The 13,383-nt window shown below is 35.4% G+C and overlaps 1 long non-coding RNA gene across 1 annotated transcript; it reads right to left on the bottom strand.

Moving 5' to 3' along the window:
• Positions 1-1,076: 1,076 nt before the first annotated feature.
• On the bottom strand, positions 1,077-4,470 carry LOC126976102 (uncharacterized). The gene is made up of 2 exons (XR_007731834.1): positions 4,125-4,470; positions 1,077-3,960 (listed from the first exon to the last, which is right to left on the bottom strand). It is a non-coding gene; the product is annotated as an uncharacterized LOC126976102 (long non-coding RNA).
• Between the last annotated feature and the right edge of the window lie 8,913 nt (positions 4,471-13,383).

The raw sequence follows: 13,383 nt of genomic DNA, 5'->3' as shown, positions 1-13,383 counted from the left end.
GACTGCACGGGTACCTGTTATTAACAAGGCTGAAGACCCTAGAGCCAAATTAATCCGATACTGTACCGAAGATACTCCAGACGTCAGCCTAGACGAGATTAGTATGGCCATAAATAATAAAAGGCGAAAAGGAAACAACAGCAACACTCCCATAAAATCTATAGATGGCGCTGTGACACGCCAGTCGCGGCTAGATGATCCAGTCGGAGAGGCCAGCAAATGTACCCCACATAGCAGAGATGAGGAATTCGGTGACCTGCGTCGTGAGCTCTCGGAATACATGGCAGAGCTACGTGAATTCCGCAGGGAGTTTCGAGACTCCATAGCGAGCTTGGGCGAAAGAATGAGCGGCTTAGAGCAACGAGTGGAAGTTCTGGAAAAGAGAGAGGCTGTAGAGGTGATTGAACTACGCCAGACCGTAACACAATTAAAACAACAGATTAACGACCGAGATCAGGAGGCGCTGCTGAGTGATCTCGACATTGGCCATCTGCCTGAAGATAAAGGGGAAAATGTCATGCACACGGTGTCAGTTCTATTCAATAAGTTGGGGATCACACTGGACGAACGCGACATTGTGTTTGCCGAACGTGTCGGAGCGGTGAATACAAGCGGTACTGGTGGGGACAGTACGGGTAGGCGCCCGCGGCGTGTCGTGGTGCGTCTTGCGCGCCGGCAACTGAAGGATGATATCCTTCGAGCTGCTCGAGTGCGCCGGGGCTTCACTACGGCGGACATAGGCTCGGCGGGAGCAGCCATGCGCGTGTACATAAATGAACAGCTCACCAGAAACAACAGCCTGCTGTTTCATCAGGCACGTGAAGAGTGTCGCAAGAGGCAGTGGCGGTTCTCATGGACCCGACGAGGTCGGGTTTATGTGCGCAAGGCTGACGGTGAGCAGGCGTACCCCATACGCTCAGACACTGATTTGGGCCGGGTTTTTGGTTCAGGTTCAGTTTGATACAATAACTGCCAAACTTATGCATGACTTAATTTTTAAAGATTATAAGTACCTAGAATATACGAATAGTTATATAATGTTATGGGCTGTTAGTACAAGAAATAAAAAAGGCAAGTTAATATTAAATTATTTATTAAAATTATCTATAACTTTTAAGCTTATACTTATAAGTTTTATACAAAGAGAGCAGCTATATATTATTATATCTTTCTGTGTGTTGTATGCTTTATCAAAACATTTTAGTACAGGTAATCATAATGATTAGTAATCATTTAAAAATTGGTTTGCTGAATGCTGGCTCTCTTAGCACAAACCATGACAATTTTATAGCCTCAGTCATCAGGCATGATATAGACATATTGGCTATAAATGAGACATGGCTCAGATCGGGTGAAGAGGGTCGGGCCCCCACTTTGCATAGTTACCAACTTCGACACATCCCCCGCCCTTTACAAGTGCGTACGCGAGGGGGTGGTGTTGGGTTTTATACCAAAAGAAATATGAATGTGCATATCCTCCGTCACCCAGTAGATCCATTGCATAGTTCAGTGGAACAAATGTGGCTTACAATGACCCTTAATGGAAGGAAGTTAGTGATTGGCACTGCATATCTGCCACCTTGGATGAGCATTGACTTATTTTTTAATGCATTGACAGATACAATTAGTTCCATTCCTATTTATGATAATTTGATTTTACTTGGAGATTTTAATATTAATATGCTTTGTAATAATCACAGTGACAAATGTAAATTAAATACCTTTATTTCATGTTTTAACTTGACACAAGTTGTTACAGAACCAACTCACTTCACAACATCTAGTCAAACTCTTATTGATATTGTTTGCACTGATTTGAACACTAAAAATATTATAGTAGAGCCTTTAGGCTATATATTAGGACACTGTCTTATTGTATGTGAATTTAATATTAAATGCAATAAACCCAAACCCAAAACAATAACATACAGACCTAAAAACAAGATATGTGTGGACAATTTTGATGATGATTTGAGATGTGTGAAATGGGACTTAATATCATCACTTGACAATGTTAATGAAATGGTCAGGTTACTGAACCATAACGTATTAACTATATTTAATATTCATGCGCCTATAAAAACTATAATTGTCAAAGATCCCAGCCATCCATGGATAACTGACACAATTAAAATTATGATGAGGCTGAGGGATAAGGCTATGATGGATTTCCATAAGACAAGGCTACCTTCAAAAAAAGAGTATTATAAAATATTAAAATCATCTGTAAATAAAGCACTTTTCTTTGAAAAATCTGCATTTTTTAAACATCATATAAATAATAAGATAAATCAACCGAAACAACTATGGAAAAACTTAAAAAATGTCTTATTACCTAAAAATAATAATATTGAATGGCCAATGTACTTTAGTGACCCTGATATGATCAATAATCATTTTTTAAACATACCAGGTTCTTCAAATGTTAGTATTTCGCAGCTGACATACTATGAATACCACAAATACAGTGATGCTGTATTTCACATTGAGATGGTTGATCTGGATGAAATTTACAAAATTATACAGAGCCTTAAGTCAAATGCCGAGGGTTGTGATAATATTACTCTGGAAATGCTTATTATGACATTTCCATACACACTAGAGGTAATAAAAAACATTATAAATAAGTCTTTTAGCACATCCACATGCCCAGATATATGGAAAACTGCAATTGTGAAGCCTATTCCAAAAAAACCAAACCCATGTGAGTTAAAAGATCTTAGGCCTATAAGTATATTGCCATGTTTATCAAAGGTGTTGGAGAAAGCTGTTTGTACACAATTAACAAAATATCTTGAAGATAACAATATTTTACCTGAAGTACAGTCAGGATTCAGAAAAGGTCGAAGTACAGTAACAGCTTTGCTTGATGTTACTGACAATATACTCCATGCACAAGACAATGGGATGTGTACACTTCTAGTGTTGTTAGATTTCTCTAGGGCATTTGACTCAATAAATACCACTTTGCTGCTTTCCAAACTTAGATACTATGGAGTTACTTGAGCAATCGCTGTCAATATGTGAAATTACAGAGAAATGATGGGACTACAATATTTTCAAATAAGGTTAGTGTAAATCGAGGAGTACCTCAGGGTTCTATATTGGGTCCAATTCTCTTCATTCTATATACTGCCGATATTAAAAGCCATATTCAGTACTGTAATTTTCACATTTATGCAGATGATATACTGGTGTATATCTCTTGCTTGCCTGCAGACATTGATCAAACCATTAAAAAACTTAATGAAGATCTAGCTAGGATAACAATGTGGTCCAAAAAAAATGACCTACTCAATGCAGATAAAACCAAGTATTTGATATGTGGTAGTAAGCAACAAGTAAATAAAATAAATACATTAGAAAAAGTAAGGCTTAACGGTGAATTAATTGAGCAAATATATGAAGTAAGAAATTTAGGGCTGGTAATGGACACTGACTTGCGATTTGAGAAGCATGTTGCACAATCAGTTCAGAACTGCTTCTATAGGCTGAAAATTTTGTACCGATTAAGACCCTATTGAACTGACAGACTGCGTGTTCAATTAGCTGAGTCACTAATACTCTCAAAACTCAACTACATGGACATAGTAGTTGGACCCCGTCTATTAGGAAAAACCCAAAATCTTATCCAACATGTTCAAAATGCGTGTGCTCGTTTTTGCTTTAACATTCCATTAAGGGCCCATGTGACACCATACCTTAATAAACACTGTATCCTAAAATTGAGACACAGGCGTAAGCTTCACTTAGCTTGCCTGCTCTTTGATGTAATAAAGTACAAGGGTTCCTACTTATTTATATAAAAAGCTCTCCTGGTTTTCCAGTCATAGGTCCTGTGATACTCGAAAGGCTGTTATGCAAATCACAATACCACAACACAGTTCAGCAGCCTTTCGAGGAAGTTTTAGCTATGCTGCTTCCAAGTGTTGGAACAATATTCCACCGCCACTGAGGAGCCTGAAATGCAAGAAATACAGTTTTAAATTAAAAATCAAACAGTTTATGCTAGATCATCAAAAAAAGCAGGAAACACTGAGACATGAAACCAGTATTTTATAAAAGTATATTGCTTAGTATTTTCTATTTTATAAGATTATAATACAAGGTGCAAGGATACTCACCAAGAGTGTCTTCTCCATTATCTATGTCAGGTAAAGTTTTATTTTACATCTCAGTCTAATAACATTAACCCATATTTAAGTAGTGCAATTATGAGTAGGTACCGTACTTTAGTCGTTTTTTAGTTATATATAGTTGGTTACTTTTAATTAGTTAATATGTTTATGTATATTCTTTTTGTTTCACTCAAAAACAAACAATAATAAATAAATAATGTAAATTGTAAACTGATCTGTGATCACATATTATTACTTTAATGTTTCGAACTCAGATTGACATTTAATAGAGTTGTCAACTTAGAAACTTCAGAAATTGACAACTCAACTTGTTTGCTCAGTCTACGCAATAATTCCTATATAATAATTATCTCGACGACGTCACCAAATGGCCCAACGGAAGACCAGCGCTGGTTTTCAAACCAGCAAATATGCTGAGTTGGGACCACTTTGTGACGTATAGAAAATAATATTTCTCAATTTTGTTTTATGTTTTATTGTACTATCGTCATGAATAAACTTTTTCTTTCTTTTTTCTTTCTTTCATAAAGCAGCTTAAAAACAACAAGGCGCCGGGTGATGATGGAATCACAGCTGAGCTTCTCAGAGATGTACCCCTGTACTTAATACCCTCCAGAAACTATTCAATTCCGTCATCCTCGAGGGCAAAAGCCGCAAGCATGGCACAGAAGTATAGTGATGCTGTTCTTCGAAAAGGGCGATAAAATGCTTTTGAAGTACTATAGGTTCCATATCACTTCTGAGCCATGTGTATAAGCTGTTTACCAGCGTGCCAGTTTAGTGAACCAGCCAGACCACAGTCTGAAGACGAAGGTTTTCAACCAGTGTGTGTTGCCCGAGATGACTCACAGTACGCAGACGTGGTCGCCAACTATGGGCCTATAAAAAAGGCATAAAAGGCATTTATTTTCTCAAAATTGATTCCTTTAGAATTCTTTATGATGTCATTTCTTATACTACTAGATACTACTACCGCTTCGGAAACAAATGGCGCTCTGAGAGAGAAGAAGCGGCGCAAGAAACTCTCCCAGCATTCTTTTTTTTTGCGCTCTTTTCAATAAAAATATACAATATTTTACAGTCATTTCTATCGCTATAAAATAATCACAATCTAATCCCAGGCTGTCCGATCATTTAGATATTCAGGAGTGGAGTAATAGAATTTACGACACAGCCCTTTTTTTTACAAAACATTTAAATTTATTTATAGATAATGCCTGAACAGTGGCTGGGACTTTATTGTAGAAGTGTATACATTTACCCTTAAAGCTATTATGTACCTTATGAAGCCTACTAGAATTAGTTACAAGCAATCCCTTATTTCTAGTGTTATAATAATGAAAATCACTATTAAGATCAAAAAGGTGACAATGTTTGTGAACATATATTAAATTTTCATAAATGTACTGATCATGAACAGTCATGATATTTATTTATTTAAATTTTTCTTTGAGAGACTGTCAATAACCAAGCTGATATATAGCACGAACAGCTCTCTTTTGCAGTGCAAACACTATATCAATGTCAGCAGCATGACGCCATAGTAATATACCATACGTCATGATGCTGTGAAACTAACAAAGTACACTAATCTAGCGGTCGCAACATTCGTGTACTCTCTAATCTTTCTAACAGCATATGCCGCAGAGCTGAATCTAGATAGATTCTAGATGCAGATGCTAGATGGGCAATATGTGGACCCCACTGAAGCTTTTTATCTAACGTGATACTCAAGAAGACCGTAGTGTCCACAAGTTCCAATCTCTGGTCATTTATAAGTACGTTGGTTAGTACCTCCGCTGTGTTTGGTGTAATGAACCGTAAACACGTTGTTTTTTTACTGTTTAAGTACAGATTATTCGTCTCAAACCAACGCACTATCTTTGAGAGTGCATTGTTTACCTCGTCATCAATATCCGCATGTCGCTACACTTTTAAAAGTAAGTGAAGTATCATCACCAAAGAATACAATCTCATACCTATCATCTACCACAAACGGTAGATCGTTAATATATATAAGAAACAAGAAAGGGCCGAGAATAGAACCCTGTGGAATACCTATTCCCACAGGTTTACCCGAAGACCGTTTGCCATTTACATCGACTATCTGAACTCTTTCGCTTAAATATGATTTCAACAGATTTAGGGCTCTATTTTTCACTCCACAATGTTTTAGTTTTAGGAGTAAAGTTTCATGGTGGACGCAGTCAAATGCTTTGGACACAGCAAGGCTGCGTTCCAGCTCAAACAGTATCCTGAATATGATAGCGGGAAAACTGGGTTCGCCAATACTGCAACGATTCGTTCAAGTTCTTGTCCGATAAAAACACACTGTCTCTGATTGTTATCAATGTTATTCTATGTTTTAATTATGTATTAAGAATAAATTATATTGAATTATGTATCTATTAAGAATAAATTATATTATATTGAGCAAATTGTAATATACTAACATAGTTTTTTTTAAGCCTGTTACTAACAAAATATAGGCCTCTGTTGCCCCCATAAAGAAAATTTATTATTATTATATAAATCACAAAAAATGCCCAATGCATCCTGTGACTCTTCCCAGGCGTCAAAGATGTGCTCAATGAGTCTAGTACCCGCATTAATTGTTGATAAGCCCCTAGTGAAACGAGCTGTTGAAGCAAAAGTTTTTCAAAAATTTTACTAAAAACAGGCAGCACTGAAATAGGCCTGAAATTAGCAGGGTCAAAAGAACTGCCCGATTTAAACAAAGGTATAACTTTGCTGTATTTCATGAGGTCAGGGAACACACCCTCATCTATGCATTCATTAAATATTATTGCTAATTCAGGTGCTATAGAGTCAAGTATGTGTTTTACAATATTAGTCGAATGGCCCCATAGGTCTTTTGTATTTTTTAGGTTAATTAATTTGAAGATTTTTATTATATCGCTACCTGTAACATACTTAAATTTTAAATCAGTGGAAGATACTGGTACGTGTAATTTAAGCATATCATAGGCTGCTTTTGGCGAAGAGTTAAGGTCTTTGGTCGTCGGGATTTCGGAGAAGTATTTATCAAATTCATTTGCAATTTCTATTTCCGAATTTATAACGTGATTATTAATATTTAAACAGAAAGAGGTGTTACGGCAATTCGATCTACCAGTTTCATTGTTAATTACACTCCAAGTCGCTTTTACTTTATTATTACTGTTTTTAATTTTATCTGCAATGAAACGTGTTTTCGCTTCATGACAAACTACCTTAAAGAGCTTGGAGTATTTTTTAACATATATTTTAAATTCTTCACTATTATTGTAATGTTTCTCATAATAAAGGTCATATAAGCGTTTACGACTTTTGTGGATACCCACTGTTGCCCAATCATTAAAACAATTTTTGTTGTTTACTGTCACCGTTACTGGACTAAAAATCCTGTCAAATTCCTCACAGAAGGAATTGAAGACTAAGTTATAGTGAAAATTAGCAGTTTCACCACAGTGTAAAAATGGTATCGTATTTACCAAATTATTTCTAAACCTCTCAAGACGGCTACCCGTAACTCGTATAATCGTCACCTTTTTTGGTCTGACATTGTCCAATCTTGTATTTACTTTTATAAGTTGCCCACTTTGGTCGGACTGAAGATTATTAATTATGAGTTTACTAGTAATAGTAACATCTGTAAAAATATTATCTACACAGGTTGCTGTTGTAGAAGTGATTCTAGTAGGTTCCCAAAATACATTGAACAAATTAAAACTTTGAAATAAATTTTTAAGGCTAGTATAATTGGCCGAAGGTTCAAGCAAGTTTATATTAAAATCTCCACACATTGACTTGCTGGTTTTGCTAAATTTTGATAGTACCTCCTCCATTCTATGTTGGAATTGTTAATATGATGCAGTGGGGGGGCGGTATACACTTACAATAATAAATTGCTCTAGTTCTATACAAGCTATCTCAATTAGTTGTTCTATAGAGAGATTAACAATATCTCTTCTATTTTTACATTTTAATCTATTATTAATAATAATTAGGGAACCTCCATGTATTGCCTTACTTCTACAAAACGAACTGACTACTTTATGTTCTCTAAAACTAAACTGGAGCTGATGACTTTTACGCCAATGTTCTGTAATACATAATATATCTATATTACAGCAGCTCAAAAACAGTTCAATTTCTAATTCCTTACTTGAGATACCTTGTATATTCTGGTGAACAATATTTATGAGCTTTATGTTATGATTATCCCTAGCAGTAACATTTATATTTGGTGACTGTTGCCTATTTTGTATGATATTGCAAGAGCTGTCCCCCCTTGTCAAATAACTTAATTTAAATTAATTGAAGAAAAATCTTCATTGTTATATTTTTGTACATTAGTACTAATACATTCCCTAATAGAGGCTTGTATGTTTATTATTTTACAATTTTGCCCAATAGAGACATGTTTATTAAATAATACTACAGAGGATGTAGTTTGTTGACTAAGACTACTAAAGAAGCCAGCTGTCGCGTAACTCTAAATGGTAGGTATAGGTTACCATTGGTTATTTTCAGTTTATAATTAATGAATTTATTTGTGTCAAATAAAATTAAATTTTCATTGTTGTGGAATGTCGCCTTATACAAAGTTGTATTTAATTTAAATATTTTTCTATTTTGCTCCTGTGTCAAATCCGAGGAGTATGGAAATGTACACATCATCACTTTAGATTTTGTGTTATTGGAAATATTAATTAATTTTTCTTTATTTTTAATTAGGTCCTTCTTTCTAATATTATGAGAGTTATTACCAAACATTGATCGTTTTTTCTTTTAGATTTATTTTTGGTATGGAATTTATGAGGTTATTGAAAGTTATATTAGGTTTCGGTTTAAAGACATTTATTCTCATAAGATTTAACATAAAATCACTAACATGAGAATTTTACATAAATATACAATATAATATTACTTTAGGTTTCTATGACTAAGCATGCAAAACAAACAAAGTGAACAATCACAAAAAATGAAGGTACATAAAAATTCTCAACAAAAGAACATCAACATATTTTATATTTATCCGGAATAAGAAGGACTGGATGTGGCTAACGACTTATAAAGATAACAGTTGAGGTAAACTAAAAAAACGGTTTGAATAATATATAACAATATATATAGGTTTGGACGGGGCGTATATTCACTTATGCTGACGACACAGCCATTGTTTTTTCTGGTATCTCGTGGGAAACCGTCTCGAATTGGCTAAACCAAAATTTGTTTCCGAAGCGGTAGTAGTATCTAGTAGTATAAGAAATGACATCAAAAAGAATTCTAAAGGAATCAATTTTGAGAAAATAAATGCCTTTTATGCCTTTTATCTATTGTCACTCAATATATCAAAAACAAACTATATATGTTTCTCTCCACATGACAGATACCAGCCCGTTCAAGGCTTCTATATCAGAATCCATTCATGCTCCAACCCACAAGATTTGAATTGTAATTGTCCCTCCATAGAAAAGGTGAATTGTACCAAATATCTCGGCATCCTGATTGACCAAAGGTTAAGTTGGCATTCCCAAATCGAACTGGTCATAACCAGGGTGAGAAAACTTATGTGGATTTTTAAAACTCTGCGGCACGTTATGAATAGCACAGTCCTTAATAAAATATACATCGCTTTGGCTCAATCAGTGATCACCTACTGCATCCCGGTATGGGGCGGTGCAACTAAGATAAGCCTCTTAGAATTGGAAAGAGCTCAAAGATCACTTCTCAAGGTCATGTACTTCAAACCTTTAAGATTTCCAACTGATTCACTCTATTTGACTTGTAATCTTTTGACAATTAGGAAACTTTATGTTCTTAACATCATTTCAGCCGTCCACAGGTCACTTCCGCTAGATCACGCCAAATTGATCAGTAGAAGAAATGATAAAGTAGCAGATACCATTACTGTTCGCACTACTTTTGCTGAACTACAGCTTAGCTGTCAATCAGTGTTCTTATATAATAAAATTAATCGTGTCCTAAATATATATCCTATGACATTACATCTTTGCAGAAAAGCTTTAAATAATTGGCTAACTTGTCTTGCTTACGATGAAGTGGAAAATCTTCTGATCAGACTGACATAATAAACACACGCATTGTATAAATGGACCCAATCAAAGGTCCAATTCAAACCCACATCCACACACTCAATCACTCACACACACACACACATACACACAATTAATTGTAAATTGTAAAATTTGGTTTTTAATCATTTCTGTTTATTTCTATATTGTTTACTAAATAAAATGTATCTGCTAAGGAAGTTGCGAGATATTCCCAATACAAGTATCATAAGACAACTTACTGCGAAGTCTCAACCACTAAAAAATGTATATGTAATCTTTGAAATAAACAAAATTTATTTATTATTAGTGGAGCTTTCATTTGTTAAATCTACAGATACCGTGCTTTGTTTTTGACGCAATTCAGACTCAAGTATGTTTATTCGACTTAAAGCCCATTCATATTCAGAACTACATTTGTCAAATGAATTAATGATTTTATGTAAGCTGTCCCTTTCTAAGGTTAAATCTAAACGTTTTTGGTGCATGCATGCCAGCTCGGACTTAAGAGAAGAGTTTGTTTTAAATACTTTTTGGATCTCCAATTCACACTCTTCCCGTTCATTTAAAAGTGTTTGACAAAGATCCTTTGACTTCTTTAGCTCCTTAGCAGCACAGCTCAGCTTGTTTTCCATTTTTTTCATGGTAGCCTTCCGGGTTTGCATAGTGAGGCTTGAAGTCTTGGGAACTTGTAGGCAGTAGTTAAGTAACTGTCAAAATATAAAGCTATGTATAATCTTGTTATAATAGTGTGTGAGAAGAGGATACAGGTTTACAGAATCTAGAAATTAACTCCAAAAGTGCAGAACTCAATGGTTTACTATGGTTAATTGCCAAATCGATTACTAAGAGAAGTTAATTATATTTTTCCTTGCTATTATTAGTATGTATAGTGTAAGAAGGATAATATGGTGAATATTGTATGAGTCAGTTGATGTTGTGGTCTTCAGCTCAGCTTCCACGTTTTTGTCAAGTTGAGAGAGACAAACAGGGCCAATGTAGTGAGTATGAACGTAACTCACAACTGTGAGCAGTGTAAAAGTGTTATAAATTGTATATAACTTCGAAACGAACAACGCACTACAACACTAACAACTATTAGTTGTAATTAAATAGAACAAAATACGTCCCTCGTTTTTGTGTTTTTTCAATTTTGTAATTTGACAGTTGGGCCGGTACAACTAAGTTAGTATTCCGTTGTCTTCTTGAGATTATTGCGATATTCCACACTTATTTTATATAATTTATAACTTTAATGTACACAATAGCAAATCAAGATTTATTTATTTTCAATATTTCTAATTATTTCAAATAAAATTAAAATCAGCTGTTAATTTTACGTCTCAGTGCCAGGGTTGCCAATATTTGATATTAGGCCTTATGAGAAAGCTCATGGTCGCTCAGAGTGCAATGGAGCGCTATGCTCGAAGTTTCCCTGCGAGATCGAATGAGAAATGAGGAGATCCGTAAGAGAAACAATGTTACCGGCATAGTCCAAACGATTGCGAAACTGAAGTGGTAGTGGGCAGGGCATATAGTTCGACGGACAGATGACCGTTGGGACAGTAAAGTCCTCGAAGGCGACCACGTACCGGAAGACGCAGTGTTAGTAGGCCCCCACATGATGGACCGACGATCTGGTCAATATCGCCGGAATACGTTGGATGACAGCAGCGCAGGACCGATTGTCGTAGAAATCTTTGGGGGAGGCCTTATTCCAAGAAGAAGAAGTGGCGGAAATATCGTGTTAGCTCAGAAGTAATAATATAATATCAGAAGCTCACGTTCAGAGCGCAATGGAGTAAATACCATCCGGGCCGCTCTACTTCTTAACGTCCAGAGAAAGCATAGCTCACCGAACCGTAGTGAACTGTACTTCAGGCATAGGGCTCTGTCATTGCGGGATGGTCAACGGTGTCTTTTCACTGTAGATAAGAGTTGAGGCTAGCAGAGTGCCCAGAAGATCGGCTTTATACCGTATGAGTGAGGGTGTCATCACGTATATCCAGTGCAAGCAAGGACATGTTACCCACTCTAATAGTATTGTGGTTCTTCCACGTGTATTTTCTATTTCGTGGTGAGTTTAGTGACTGTATTAGTACACAATGTGTTGCGATACTAGTCTAGATCAACTGGATTGACATATTCTGACGCTTTGATCAGACCTCTTAATAGAACTGTTCTTTTGATCTGTTCTGACTAACACGCCTCACCTCTCAATTGTTGTGTACCGTGACGCGTGACGGTCCCGTCGTCCTTCTGTCCTGCCGGAGTCCTGTCCTCCTTCATAGACACTGATTGTGACGAATGGCTTCCCATTACTGAGATCTATTTGTTTCAATTTGTTTCGCCTCGTATTGGCTGCAATTATCTATGTTTTTCTTTCAGATTTAACTCGTAATTGTTTACGTTAGATCGTGGGCTATTTATAGGATATCAATTTATGTATCACTTTGTTCATGTCAGCCATCAATGAGCATTTTGATCACGAGGTAGGTGATACCACGGAATATAGACAGATACTTAATTATATATTATATTAGATATTTAATGATATGAGATAGTCACCTATTCTAAGGTTGAAGAGATTTAAAAATAAATTACAGACAAACGGACAAGTTGCTCATCTGATGGAAAGTTAAATAGTTATAAAAAAATATCCAACCGACTTAATATTCAATTTATATTTGTAGATAATAATTATATAAATATTATTTTTTGCTAAAAAATATTAACAGGATATTAAAAAGAGTCGTTCTTGAAGGCATAATACGCCTCTGCATTTAATTTAAAAAAATGCAGTAACAATCAGTCTTAAGAGTAAATAAAGTTATTTACTAAGAATGTTAGAGTGACTTGATTTGACTTTACTTGACTAATTCTAGTTAGCTGGTGTTACTAATGCTTTTTTATTCTTAAATTAGCGTGGGCTTCGGTGTTGCTAGATTGTGCTATTTGTAACACTGTAACGAGGCGGCAACACTATAAATATATATAAAGTATTATTATTTGTGATTGAATTCAGTTGTATTAAGTTTTATGAATATTATATGTAAATAGAACGTCTCTTCTCGAATCTTTCAACTCTATGTATAGTTTGATCTTATTATTATTATGAGGCTTAAATAATTATATAAAACACAATTTGTTGTAACTGTCAGCGC

Source organism: Leptidea sinapis, chromosome 39 (assembly GCF_905404315.1).
Source record: "Leptidea sinapis chromosome 39, ilLepSina1.1, whole genome shotgun sequence".
Classification (NCBI taxonomy): domain Eukaryota; kingdom Metazoa; phylum Arthropoda; class Insecta; order Lepidoptera; family Pieridae; genus Leptidea; species Leptidea sinapis.
Note: the sequence above shows the minus strand (reverse complement) of the source record. Positions and strands in the feature narration are given on the sequence as shown.